The sequence below is a fragment of the Rhinopithecus roxellana genome, chromosome 6, assembly GCF_007565055.1.
Source record: "Rhinopithecus roxellana isolate Shanxi Qingling chromosome 6, ASM756505v1, whole genome shotgun sequence".
Taxonomy (NCBI): domain Eukaryota; kingdom Metazoa; phylum Chordata; class Mammalia; order Primates; family Cercopithecidae; genus Rhinopithecus; species Rhinopithecus roxellana.
The window spans coordinates 84,565,028-84,579,146 of NC_044554.1; positions in this window are offsets into that span (position 1 = coordinate 84,565,028).

Genomic DNA, 14,119 nt, shown 5'->3' on the forward strand with positions numbered 1-14,119 from the left:
AAGACGTTCAAACAACCATAGGAAAAAAAGCCTAATAAGCTGATCAAAAATGGGTGAAAGAGGCATATGAAAGGGTGATCAACATCATTTACCATCAGAGAAATGTAAATCAAAACTATAATGAGATATGATCTCACCTAAGTTAAAATAGCTTATATCCAAAGACAGATAATGATAAATGCTGGCAAAAATATGCAGAAATGGTAACCCTCCTGCACCATTCATGAGAATGTAAATTTGTACAACCACTATGAAGAACAGTTGGGAAGTTCCTCTTAAAACTAAAAGCTACCATATCATCCAGCAATCCCACTGCTGGGTACACACCCAAAGGTAAGGGAATCAGTATACTGAGGAGATATTTGCATAGTCCAACAGGTAACTACAATCAATAATAATTTAATTGCACATTTTTAGATAACTAAGAGTATAATTGGATTATTTACAACACAAAAAAAATAAGTGTTTGAAGGAATGGATACCCCATTTTCCATGATGTGATAATTATGCATTCATACCTGTATCAAAGCATCTCAGGTACTCCATAAATATATACACGTACAATGTACTCAGAAAAATGAAAAATAAGCAGGAATGTATTATCATAGTTACAAAACAGATTCTTATGGTGCACAAGGGAAGAGAGTAAACATAGCCTGAGAGGTAAACTGAACTTGTAAACAAAAGTTATTGTAAACACAATGGCCACAATGACCAGTTGTCCATTTGCCATTTCTGATTGCTTTTGAAAGCATGCCAGTTTCACAATCTTTTCTTGTACTTTAAGGCTCAGTCAGTGACAGGCAGAAGATATTAACATGGATCGAGACTTGAAATGTCTCAGACCCAAATACAAACTTCTGGGGAGACATACTTGTTGAGAATTTTGGATCCCTTCGTTATGACCACCAAGCTCATGGATGCATTGCAAAAGCCACGGAGTAGCTGAGCAGAGAGGCTGGAAAACATCCACAAGGCTGGCTGTTCTGTGCTTCGGGTCACCGCATGACTTCTCTGCTAGGTATGCCCTGTGGCGGACATTGTCAAGGGTCACTCAGAGCCACACCTTTTCCACCATGTGGCCATCCATGCTTCTTCTGCAGATCTCTTGCCACCAATCTTCTGATCTTACCCTTTCTATGCCCCTGACCAACCAGCCAAGCAATTCACTGCTGAACCAATGTGTTTGCATGCTGTAGGTCACCTAACATTCCATACAGAGTAGACACCAAGTGTAATGTCCCCTAGATCTCCTTTATGAGAAGATTTTGTTCTACCACATCATTCAGGGCCATCCCTTAGTCTTCATCAGTTAACCATAAAGCCACAAAAGTGGGTGAATGAGAGGCAGTGACTGCAGCTCTCTCTAGGTGGCGAAGGAGTCTGGTATACCTATTTATTTAATTTACTTGTGTCTTTTGCACCAGCTCAATCCTAGAGCCTGACACTGTATTTCATTACACAGCAGATTGCTATTGAACCTGTCTAAAGTCATGATTCAGAAGTTTCAAAAATACACATGATGGACTAGACTGTTCAGGTAAAAGTAACTTTTTTCCTCATCAGAAACTTGGTCTATACTAGGTATCAGTGACACGGAAGGGGGTGATTTTCAAGCGGAGCATAACCTTGCACCAGAACTTGAGGAGTATGTGCCTGTCTCACTGGGGCTTGTCAGGGACTCACATAACATAATTTCCTACAACATCGTTAGCAGTTTCCAGTCTTCTGGCCATTAGGCTCAAGTGGCAGAGCAACTTGCTCTATAGCCTAGGTATGCTGCAGAGCATTCTCTCGCTCTGGGACCCACTTGAGGCTGAAAGCATCTCTCAATGAATAGGTTGCCTCAATATTTCCAAATGTTATGCTGCTTCCATAACTTTTTGAAGCCTGATAAACACCACTGTCTTTCTTAGTGCAAGTTGCAACAACTTGTTCTTTACCTGAGCAGGGATACACTGGCAATGCAGGAGAGCACTAGATTCCAAACACCTGACGGATTCTCGTATGTGTCAATCTTTGAGTCATGTAGAGTATATATCTGCTACTCCCAGTTCACCAATTAGCTGGACTTTATTACAATATGGACTTATGTGATAGTTTTTCAAACAAAAAATACACAAAGACTCTGTAGCTTAACAGGAGATAACAGGAGATAACAATAACAGGAGATCAGGAGTTCACACTGCTCTATAGCAAGATGGTGAAGGGGAATTACTCTCCTTGCCATTCAAGGATGAACTACTGTTTATTTCCTCTGATTGGTATCAAGCAGAAAGTAGGTATTTGTGCAACAAAATTCAAAAAAATTTCTATAACATACAGTCATGTAGTTTTGTGAGTCAGTTGTTAAATGCTGTTAGACTTATTTATGTTCTATCGCGTGACTTTGTTGCAATGCTTTTATCCTTTCGGTTGTCAGACATTTGAGTTCTTTCTAGTTTGAGGGTATTGAATAAAGCCACCATGAAGTTTCATGTAAAATAATTTTTGTGAACATTCGTTTTCCTTTCTTGGGGGTAGGAGTGGAATTGCTTATTCTTACGTAAAGATATGTTTAACTTTATAACAAATTTCTAAATTGTTCTTTTAAGTGGATGTATCGTTTTATATATTCACCAGTAATATATGAGTTCTATTTGCTCCACATCCTCATCAAAATTGTTATTGTCAGCCTTTTAAAATTTTTACCACATCTCATGAATATGCACAGGTAGAACATTGTGAGTTAATTCAATCTGATGGCCAACGACAGTGAACATTTTTCTGTGTGTTTACTGGCCATTTATATATCTTCCCTTCTAAAGTGTCCCTGTACATTTTTGCCCGTCTATTTCTGAGTACATTATTTGTCTTATTATTATTTAATCATAACTTTCTTTATTCTGGGTGCAAGTTCTTTGTCAGATGTTATGTGTTACAAATACTTTTTTCCAATCTATACCTGCACTTCATATTTTCTTGTGTTTTTTAGAAAGCAGATTTTTGTTGGTTTGTTTTAGTGAAGTCCAGTTTACCAATTTTCCTTTAGAGTTAATATATTTTGTGTCTTTTCTAAAAAAAGTCCTTGCCAATCCCAAGCTTTTAATTGGTTCTTAATCTCACATCTGATCAAAAGAAGATATTTATAGATTGAAAAACTGATATTGAGAGATTTTTAGGAAGTTATTCAAAGTCGTATAATAAGATTATTTAAAACAAATTCTTTTCACCTGATGCTTTCACTAGTAATGGTGAACAAAACAGGGCTTTTCTCTATTTCCTATATAGGCGTTCATACTACAATATTTACATACCTAAGAACCTGCAAATAGTCAAAAGTCAAAATATCAAAACAACTATTTTATTAGAAAAGTAATGATGTAGTAAACAAGGTGTGTCATACTTAAAAGAATAAGTTAAATTTTCTATAAGATATTCAAATATAAGCGTTAATTCAAAAGTAGATTTTAATATAGTTGTATATCTTAATTTCAAGCTGGAGTTACACATTCGTTAATAAAAACTGCTTTCAATAATCTTTTTTTTCTCGGACACTTTTCCTGGTCTTGTAATTTTCTCACATCACAATACGTAATAGAGAATATAAACAATACACAATAAAACACAGTGTTTCGTTTTAGAAGAGAGTTCAAATAGAGGAGTCAACTAACAGAGATCTGAGTATTTCAACATATTTTATAACAGCTTTTTCTTATTCCTGAGGGTAGAAAGAAGAGCTTTCTTCACATTACCATAGAACCAGTAATGGTATGTACCCAGTGAGTTGTGGGTCTGATTCAATTCCTTTGAAAAAATTCCCACTTTAACAGAAATGCCTGCATTTTAAAATGCAGGTTGTAATGCCCCTTATAACAGCTGCAATGTTATTCTGAGTGCTTTTCTCCAATTTAATCTTAAAATAGTTTTGTGGAATTATTTTTTTTCTCTAAAAAGCTTACACATATATGTGAAAAAGAAGTAGACCCTTCACCCTCTATTTTCTGCTTGAGAATTTCTTCACCTTGTTTCCCCCCTAAAGAAGGTATGGTTAGTTCTATGCCTCAAGGCTGTGTCAGATAGAATCTCAATAAATACAGAAGAAAACTGCCTGCTGCCTGAGAAATATACCCCTAATTAATATGGTAACAAGGCTATATGTTTCCTTGACTCTTCAAAGTCTCTTAATTATGAAATTAGCCTAATCACTATCGTATTTTAGAAACATGTTACTATTACAGGTATGTTGAGAACCAATGGGAAAAGTACAGTTTGTATGAATATAATATAAGATGAAATCAACAGTGTCAAATGAACTATATTAAAGTAAATTAAAATCCAAATTTTATTTCACAGTTATCTAAACTTGTTTGGCTATTGCTTAAGTAATTAAAGAAAATTATGTATACATTGAGGATGAAATATGATGTATTAGCACAAAGTCCACCAAATAGAAGATGCTTAACAAAACTTGGTTGTTGATCAATTTGTAGCACTGTCATAACCTGATATCTTTCTTTCTGACAATCACAAAGGTAATTTTAGGTAACATTGTATCACAGTATTTAAGGCCGTGAGCATTCACCTAATGACAGACTTCTCCAGAAAGTCTACAACTAACTAATGAAATTAAGAAGGTTAATGTTCAGGAAAAAAATCCACATTGCAAGAGCTGAAACCCAAATTTCTAATGCAACAAAATGTTGAGTGACATTTTAAGAAACAATTCTCAAACTACAAACACACTGCTCAAAGTATGCCAAATACCTGACCCTCAGCTCAAAAACTGAGACTCTTTTTTTTTTTTTTTTTTTTTTTTTTGAGGCGGAGTCTCGCTCTGTCGCCTGGACTGGAGTGCAGTGGCCGGATCTCAGCTCACTGCAAGCTCCGCCTCCCGGTTTTACGCCATTCTCCTGCCTCAGCCTCCCGAGTAGCTGGGACTACAGGCGCCCGCCACCTCGCCCGGCTAGTTTTTTTTTTTTTTTTGTACTTTTAGTAGAGACGGGGTTTCACCGTGTTAGACAGGATGGTCTCGATCTCCTGACCTCGTGATCCGCCCGTCTCGGCCTCCCAAAGTGCTGGGATTACAGGCTTGAGCCACCGCGCCCGGCCGAGACTCTTAACATAAAATTTGGGACCTAGTTTTTGATACACTTTTTAATACATAGTAGGATTCATATTTTATTTATTTACTTGGATCAGTGCAATTAATTATTCAACTTTTTTCATTTATAAAATTATGATGAATGTTTATTAATTTTACTAAGAAATATTTTATTTTCTGGTTATATCCAAATGTCTGATTGCAATCAGTTTTTAAATTAAGTTTTCTGATGGTTCCATGATTTTACATTAAATTAATGAATGTAATGCTGGTTTTCTGGAGACATCTTTGATCCACAAATTTCAGATAAAATACTACTTTGTCCAGCACTGAAAGTATATAAACATTATCTTCAAAAACCCAAGTAGATTTTCTGACAAAATACGATGCACAAAGTGTCAAATAATTATTGGTCATATTAATGAGCAAGACATAATCCTATTCAATCTAGAGAAGATAAAATATTTACTCCAAGTACTAACACCAAAGTTACATAAACATTTAAACACCTTGGAATACTTTTTCAGAAAATGCAAGTGAATATACTGGTAATGACAACAATAATAAACAATGCAATAATCACTAGTTTTGTCCTCACTATATTTGATTCACAGATAGGGAATTTGTTTTTCATATATATATATATATATATATATATATATATATATACATACACACACACCCACACACACACACACACAATAAATGTGTTATTTATTGTATATAAAGCATATGAAAATGTACTATTTACTTTCTATATAAAGTGCATATATACAATATGCTTATTATTTATTATAATAATCTTTGTATTATCCTGCTGAAAGGTGAGGGAATCAAGGTTTTAACTGATGCATTAACTTACAAATTATCACATCCGTGAGTGAGAAAATTAGCTTTTTCATTCAGACTTCAATCAGTTCTTTGAGATAGCTTCAACCCTTTACCATTTAAAGGTAAAACCATTTTATATTTAATATGATTCACAATAGATGATGAATTCAAACAGAGCATATACATTATTTACTCTTCAAATATATGAGTGCATTTTATTTACATCTGTTTATCTAAGGATTATTGCAGTCTGAATGATTAACAAACTCAAAAGAGAAACATTTTAAACCAAAAAGTCATTTCATCTGTCTGTCTTAAAGTTGTCATGTATCAAGTGCATTGAATTTCACTTAATATAATTTATTTTGACAGTGTATTTTTAGGATAAGGTCCTTCACCTGCATATCTTGGTTAATGTTTTTATTTCCATTTTTATCTTCTATTAATTATAATTTTGAAGACAATATATTCTTGTTAGTTAATTGTAATAATACAGTGTCTGTTCTGCACGCCTTTTTATTGTCTTCATCCTTTCTTCATTGCTCTTACATCTGAGCCAATTTCCTAAATTTATCGCCAATTGCCTTGACTGTATTTTCTCATTGTTCTTTGTTGTCTTTTGTTGTATTGCAATTCTGATGTGTTTGTATTTTTAATGTATACAGTTTTGCTCATTTCTTATTAATGACACTTTTATTTTTACTGGACTACACCGGGACCATTTCCATATCTCCAGTTGTATGTAATAAAGATATTTCAGATTAGCCACTTCTTGCCTCTTGTTTGCACCTTGTTCTTTTCATAGGACCCACGTGCTGCACTGTATGCCAGAGGGGTCTGTGGGTGGGAAGGTGTGGTTCCAAGTTGGCCCCTGATTTAAGTTGAGTCCTGACTTGTTTTCAAATTTTGCTGTTTTTGGTGTTTACGAGATGTGTCAGTGGTCAATTTTGTGTCAATGACAATTCATTGTCAAAGACGAACATCGAAACATATATTTCCCTCCAAGATTGTGATTCTCAGCCTTTATCAGCAATATAATAAGCACCTCAAATACCAGAAGGTGAAGTAATTAGGGAGACAAATGGTGTCTCTTCAAACTGCAAGTTTCAAGACTGAGTGAGACCCCAGCTGAAGGAAGAAGCAGAGCTGTAAAACAGATGACGTTTTGAACGTTTGATGTTATGCAGACTGGGGTTTTTGCTCTCTGAAGGTGAGATAGTTCATTAATAATTAAAAATGTCTAAAATAGCTAAGGGATCTGTCTATTATACAATCCAGAGTCAGATAAGTGGGAACCAATGACGCACTTTGAGCGACAGTAGTTTTGAGAAAAAAAGTAAAGCGATTAAATGATCTCTGCAGACATCCCCTCTCTCAGTAAGCCATGTCTGTCTCTGACTGAGCTCCTGTTGATTTGAAAGCCTGTGGACAATGGGGTACAAATGAGCTGCACCTGGCACTTTGCTTCTGGGGATACTGTGCCAGAAAAAGCTACCCAGGCTCTGGGCAACTGAAATTTACTATTGCTGCTGAATCTAAACCTTTCCACTGTTTCATGCATCTTTATAAGTATTTATGGGTTGAAGTTCCTGGTGTTGACCCTTAAAACACATTCTAGCTACATTGCAACTGTTCTTCACACAATAGAATCTTATAATAAGGTTTCTTTTTATTTTTCACGAACAAAAAAAGCAGAAATGTATTGTCTCACATTTTTGGAGGCCACAAATCCGAAATCAAAGTGTCAGCGGAACTAGGATTCCTCTGAAACTCATAGAGGAGAGCCCCTGTTTGCCTCGTCACAGCTTGTGACGTTTACCAGCAGTCCTTGCCATTCCTTGGCTTGCAGCAGCAGCACTTCTGTCCCTACATCTGTCACTACATGGGTTCTCTTGTGTATGTCTCTGTCTTCATATCTCTGCTCTCTATAAGGACACCAGTCATATTGGATTAAGGGCTTATCCTACTCCAGCATGACCTCATTTTACTCATCTTACCTAATTACCATCTACGATGGTCCTATTTCCAAAGAAGATCATGTTCTGAGCTACTGGTAGTAGTTAGGTCTTTAACAAAAATAGATTTGCTGAGATATAGTGAATATTCAAAGAGACGTGCATATTTAATGTGTACAATTTGATGAGTTTAGACATATGAAAATATGATTGATATTACCACAATGAAGGTGGTATGTTTTGGCTGTGTCCCCACCCAAATCTAATCTTAAATTGTAGCTCTTCCAATTCCCATGTGTAGTAGGAGGGACTTGGTGGGAGATAATTGAATCATGGGGGTTGTTTCCCCCATACTGTTCTCTCGATAGTGAGTAAGTCTTATGAGATCTGATAGTTTTATAAGGGGAAACCCCTTTCCCTTGGCTCTCATTTTCTCTATTGTCTGTTGCCATGTAAGACATGCCTTTCACCTTCTGCTATGATTGTGGTACCTCCTAGCTACGTGGAACTGTGATTCCATTAAACCTTTTTTCTTTATAAGTTACCCAGTCTCAGGTATGTCTTTATCAGTAGCATTAAAACAGTCTAATATAGTAAACTGGTACCAGGTAGTGGGGTGCTGCTATAGAGACACTTGAACATGTGTAAGCAAATTTGAAACCGGCTGATGGGCAGAGGTTGGAACAAAAAGACAGGAAAATGTGGTAAAACTTTGAACTTCCTAGAAACTTGTTGAATGGCTTTGACCAAAATGCTGATAATTATATAGAAAATGAAATCTGGGCTGAGGTGGTCTCAGCTGGAGATGAGACACTTATTGGGAACTGGAGTAAAGGTGATTCTTGCTATGTTTTAGCAAAGAGAGTGGTGGCATTCTGCCCCTGCCCTAGAGATTTGTGGAACTTTGACTTGAGGGAGATGATTTAGGGTATCTGTCAGAAGAAATTTCTAAGCAGCAAAGCATTCAAGAGGTGGCTTGGGTGCTGTTAAAATCATTCAGTTTTAAAAGGATAACAGAACATAAAAGTTTGGAAAATCTTCAGTCTGATGATGCAATAGAAAATAAAAACCTATTTTCTGAGAAGAAATTCAAGCTGGCTGCAGAAATTTGCATAAGTAATGAGGAGCCAAATGTTAATCACCAAGACGATGGGGAAAATGTCTCCAGGATATGTCGGACGTCTTCACAGCAGCACCTCCCATCATAGGCCTGGAGGCCTAGGAGGGAAAAATGGTTTTGTGGACCAGGCCCAAGTCCTCCCTGCTGTGTGCAGCCTAGGGACTTGGTGCCTTGCGTCCCAGTCACTCCAGTCATAGCTAAATGGGGCCAAGTTACAGCTCAGGCTGTTGCTTCAGAGGGTGCAAGCCCCAAGCTTTGGCAGCTTCCACTTGACATTGAACCTGCAGGTGCACAGAAGTCAAGAATTGAGGTTTGAGAACCTCCACCTAGATTTCAGAGGATGTACAGAAATGTCTGGATGCCCAGGCAGAAGTTTGCTGCAGGGATGGGGGTCTCATGGAAAACCTCTGCTAGGCCAGTGTGGAAGGGAAATGTGGGGTGGGAGTCCCCACACAGAGTCCCTACTGGGGCACTGCCTAGTGGAGCTGTGAGAAGAAGGCCACCATCCTCCAGACCCCAGAATGGTAAATCCATCGACAGCTTGCACCATGTGCCTGGAAAAGCCACAGGCACTCAATGCCAGCCTGTGAAAGCAGCCAGAAGGAGGGTTATACCCTGAAAAGCCACAGGGATGAAGCTGCCCAAGGCCATGGGAGTCTACCTCTTTCATCAGTGTGACCTGGATGTGAGATATGGAGTCAAAGAGATAATTTTGGAGCTTTAAGATTTAACTGCCTCACTGGATTTCAGAATTGAGACATGGAGTCAAAGGAGATAATTTTGGAGCTTTAAGATTTAACTGCCTCACTGAATTTCAGAATTGAATGTGGTCTTTGGTCCCTTTGTTTTGGCCAATTTCTCCCATTTGGAATAGGAGTATTTATCCAATTTCTGTACCCCTATTTTACCTAGGAAGTAACTAATTTGCTCTTGATTTTACAGGCTCAGAGGCAAAAGGGACTTGCCTTGTCTCAGATGAGACTTTGGACTGTGGATTTTTGAGTTAATGATGAAATGAGTTAAGTCTTTGGGGAACTGTTGGGAAGGCATGATTAGTTTTGAAATGTAAAAACTGATATTTGGGAGGCTCCAGGGGTGGAATGACATGGCTTGGTTGTGTCCTAACCAAATCTCATCTTGAATTGTAGCTCCCACAATTCCCATGTGTCGTGGGAGGGACCCACTGGGAGATAATTGAATAATGGGGATTGTTTCCCTGGTAGTGAATAAGTTCTCCTGGTATTGAATAAGTCTCATGAGATATGATGATTTTATAAGGGAAAACCCCTTTCACGATGCTCTCATTTTCTCTCCTGTGTACTGCCATGTAAGACATGACTTTCACCTTGCACCAGGATTGTGAGGCCTCCCCAGCCACATGGAACTGTGAGTCTGTTAAACCTCTCTTTATATATTACCCAGCCTCAGCTATGTCTTTATTAGCAACTCAAAAAAGACTAACGCAGAAGGTATTACACACAGCCAGCGCCTCCCAAAATTCACTTGTTTTCTTTGTTTTCGTTGTATTGTTGTTACTGTTGTTGCTTGTGGTAAGAACATGTCTTAACATGAGATCCACTCTCTTAGCAAATGTTGAAGTGTACATCACTACATTGTAAACTATAGGCGCTATGTTATACAGCAGAATAACGTGTCTTTTTAAATCGATCTTTTCAAAACTGAAGATCACTCAAGCCAATGTTTCTCATATTGGAATGTGAATATCCAAAAGGGAAAAGAATGGTACATTTTTTTTAGTTACTCTTTTCCTTTCAAATATTTTTAAGAAAAAATTAACTATATTACTGAAAATATACTGTAACAAATGGATGTATCACACAATGAGATGTAAAATTGCAATAAATTTTAGACATTCTGCTACAGGTTTGCCTGTGGCTCCCGTATGTGTGGAGGGGGTCGTGGAGGTGGTACTTCCAATTTCTTGGGCCAGTAGTAGAGCTCTCAAAAATGTAAAATATGAGGACACCTTGTCACTAAACTGCTGCAGTGTTTAAACTTCTACATTAAAATAAACCAAATTCTTCCATCACTTCTTTGAAGATAGGAGAAACACTGACAGCTTATTTCTCATGTTATCATTGATTGTACGTTGAAGACAGTTGTTAAATCTTTCATATTATTTTCTAGTTTTCAAAAAGCCTGTTACTTAATTTTTGCTTATAAAATTTACTTCCATTTAATTTGGTTTTCCCTTAAGGAAATTATTTTCCCCAATGACATAATGACCATTTGTATATTGTACTGAGAAAGGCAGAAGAACATGTTATTAATTGCTGTGGTTAAACCATTAGACTTGTACAAAACCTTTCAACTAAAAATATATTTATGAAACCTAGGAGGCAGTATTTATCTTCACTGTCTTAATCTTTCCTCAAAGATAGATACTATTTATCTGTGTTTAGATAATTTCATTTCTACTGCAAACTTAACTCTTAAAATTTTATTTTTCTCTTTATTGTTGCTTTATAGTATTATAAACATATGTATACTGCAGGTTACTTATTCTGCTGTTGATGTCTGTTTTCTACCACAATTTCAGCCATTTCCAATTAAACTTTTCTGTGTTTCTTCTGATGAACAAATCTACACATACATGCCTAGCAAAGGAATGGCTAGCACATAGAAGATGAGCATGTTCAGCAAAAGTAGATGCTGCCATTTTACCAAAGTGTTTGTACTTTCAACTTCACTGTAAGAGTCTTCCCACCAGTATGCTCCAACAATAACATGATCTGCTCCTCATGCTTCTACTTGCATTTTCCTGAGGACTAATGAAGTTGAGAAGCTTTGTGTTTATTAGGAAATTTTATATCCACTTAGTGAAGTGCTGATACAAAGAACCTGTCTATTTTTAAATAGAGTTGAATTATTTTTACTTACTGATTTTGAGGACCTCTTTACATATTTTGTAGATGTTTCCTTTGTAAGGATATAAAGAGTATCAGCTTTCGTTCATAGATTCTGTATTGGTACATTCATCAACTCACTAAAATTTATTGGTAACCACAAAATGAACACTTAAGGTATCTTTGTGATCATTCACATACATGTGCATGGTGGTAAAATATGTGAGTGGAATTTTTCTTACACACGTTATCAGCTGAGGTTGAAAAAGGTAATGTGCTGTCTTCCTGTTTCAGCTTCATACAGAGACGAGCAGAAGATGGAGAGGGCATAGGGCAGTGCAGTGCAAGGAACTCTGGATCTCAGGTCAGTTGGACAGGATGTGAATTGCAATTCTGACAGGTGTTAGCGTGGGACCTCAACCAAGTCACTTAAACATTCTGAATGTCATTTTTTTTTTTTTTGTAAAATAAAGAAAATAGCATGTACCAGGATTTAGGATTATAATTCATGTGAGATATTATATATATATATATATATATATATACACACACACACACACACACATATATAATATGAACTTATGAACAATAGAGTAATGGTTCAATATTCACTAACTGCAATATGTTTACAAAACATAACCATATATGTTTTATAAAACATAACTACTTTGATTAATGAGAATTGAGTCCTGATATATAAATAATCTCATAATCTGTGCTTGGCTGTTTACTCTTGTAATGGTGTCCTTGATTAATAGAATTTTGTAGTAGTTCAGAGAAATATATACTTTTTTATCCTTTATGGTCAGTGGTTTTTGCAAACTTTTTCTAAAAATCTTTGCCTATATCAAGGCATAAATATATTGTTCTATGTATTATTATATACGTTTTATTTTTATCTTCTAAATGTGGATGTACAGTCACCAAAAGCTGATTTTTATATATGGTGTGAGATAGAGGTTAAGAGTTATTTTCCTTTGCTGGATGGGTATCCAATTAACCCAGCTAAACTTATTGAAAGGACCATCTTTTCTTGATGACATTTCAGTATTATTACTGCCATTAATCAGGTGACTATATGTGTTTGGGCCTGTTTCTGAATTCTATTGTGTTTACTGGTCAATTCGTCAATTCACACAATAATACTAGACATTCTTAATAGCTACAAATTCAAAATAAGATTTAATATCTGGTTTTATGAGTCCTGCAGTTTTGTTCTCTTTCTTCATTTCCTATGCCTTCCCCTCCTCTCCTCCTGCTTCTCCACTTCTTCCTCCTTATTCTATTTTTCCTGTACAGAATTGCTCCAGACACATTATTTTTTAATTTGCATTTTCATAAAAAACAGATTTGAAAAAATAATTTTAGAGTTAAAAGAATACCTCCTGCATGTCGACTGCAATAACATTGTATCTATATTTTAAGAAGAGTTGATATCTGTATCAACCTACCAAACCTTGAATGTGGTATATCCTCCATTTATTTATTTATTTTTAATTTTCTTATATAATGTTTTGTATTTTTCCATGTGTGGGAATGTTTTGTATTTCTTTACGTGTATCCCTTGGTATTTGACACTTTTTAAACTATGTTAAATAGTGTTTTATACTCTCCATTTTTTTATTTGTTGCTAATATATATAATTGATTTATTTTGCCATATCACATTTGTCGTACTGAACTTACTAATTTTTTTTTTTTTTTTTTTTTTTTTTAAGATGAGGTCTGTTGCTCAGGCTGGAGTGCAGTGGCATGAGCTCTGCTCGCTGCAGCCCCCACCTCCCAGGTTCAAGTGATCTTCCCACTTCAGCCTCCCCTGTAGCTGGGATGCTAATAGGCCACCTTGTCTGGCTAATTTTTGTATTTTTGGTAGAAACGAGACTTCACCATGTTGCCCAGGCTGTTCTTGAACTCCTGAGCTCAGCAATCTACCTGCCTCTGTGGCCTCCCAAATAACAGGCATTACAGGCGTGAACCACAGCACCTGGCCTAAATTTACTTATGTATTTTTTATGTGTTTCTTTGGATTTTCTTTGTGTACAAGCTTGTCACCTGTGAATAATAATTATTTTATTTCTTCTTTTCTAACCTGCATACCTCTTCATTCTTTCCCTCGCCTCATGGCACTGGCTGGGCTGTCCAGTGCACTGTTGAATACAAGTGTGAGAGGGAGCCTCCCTGTGTTGTCCCTGGCAGTCACGAGGATAGCTGCCACTCTGTCAACATTGAGTGTGAGGGAGCATGACTGTGGGGACAGACATCAG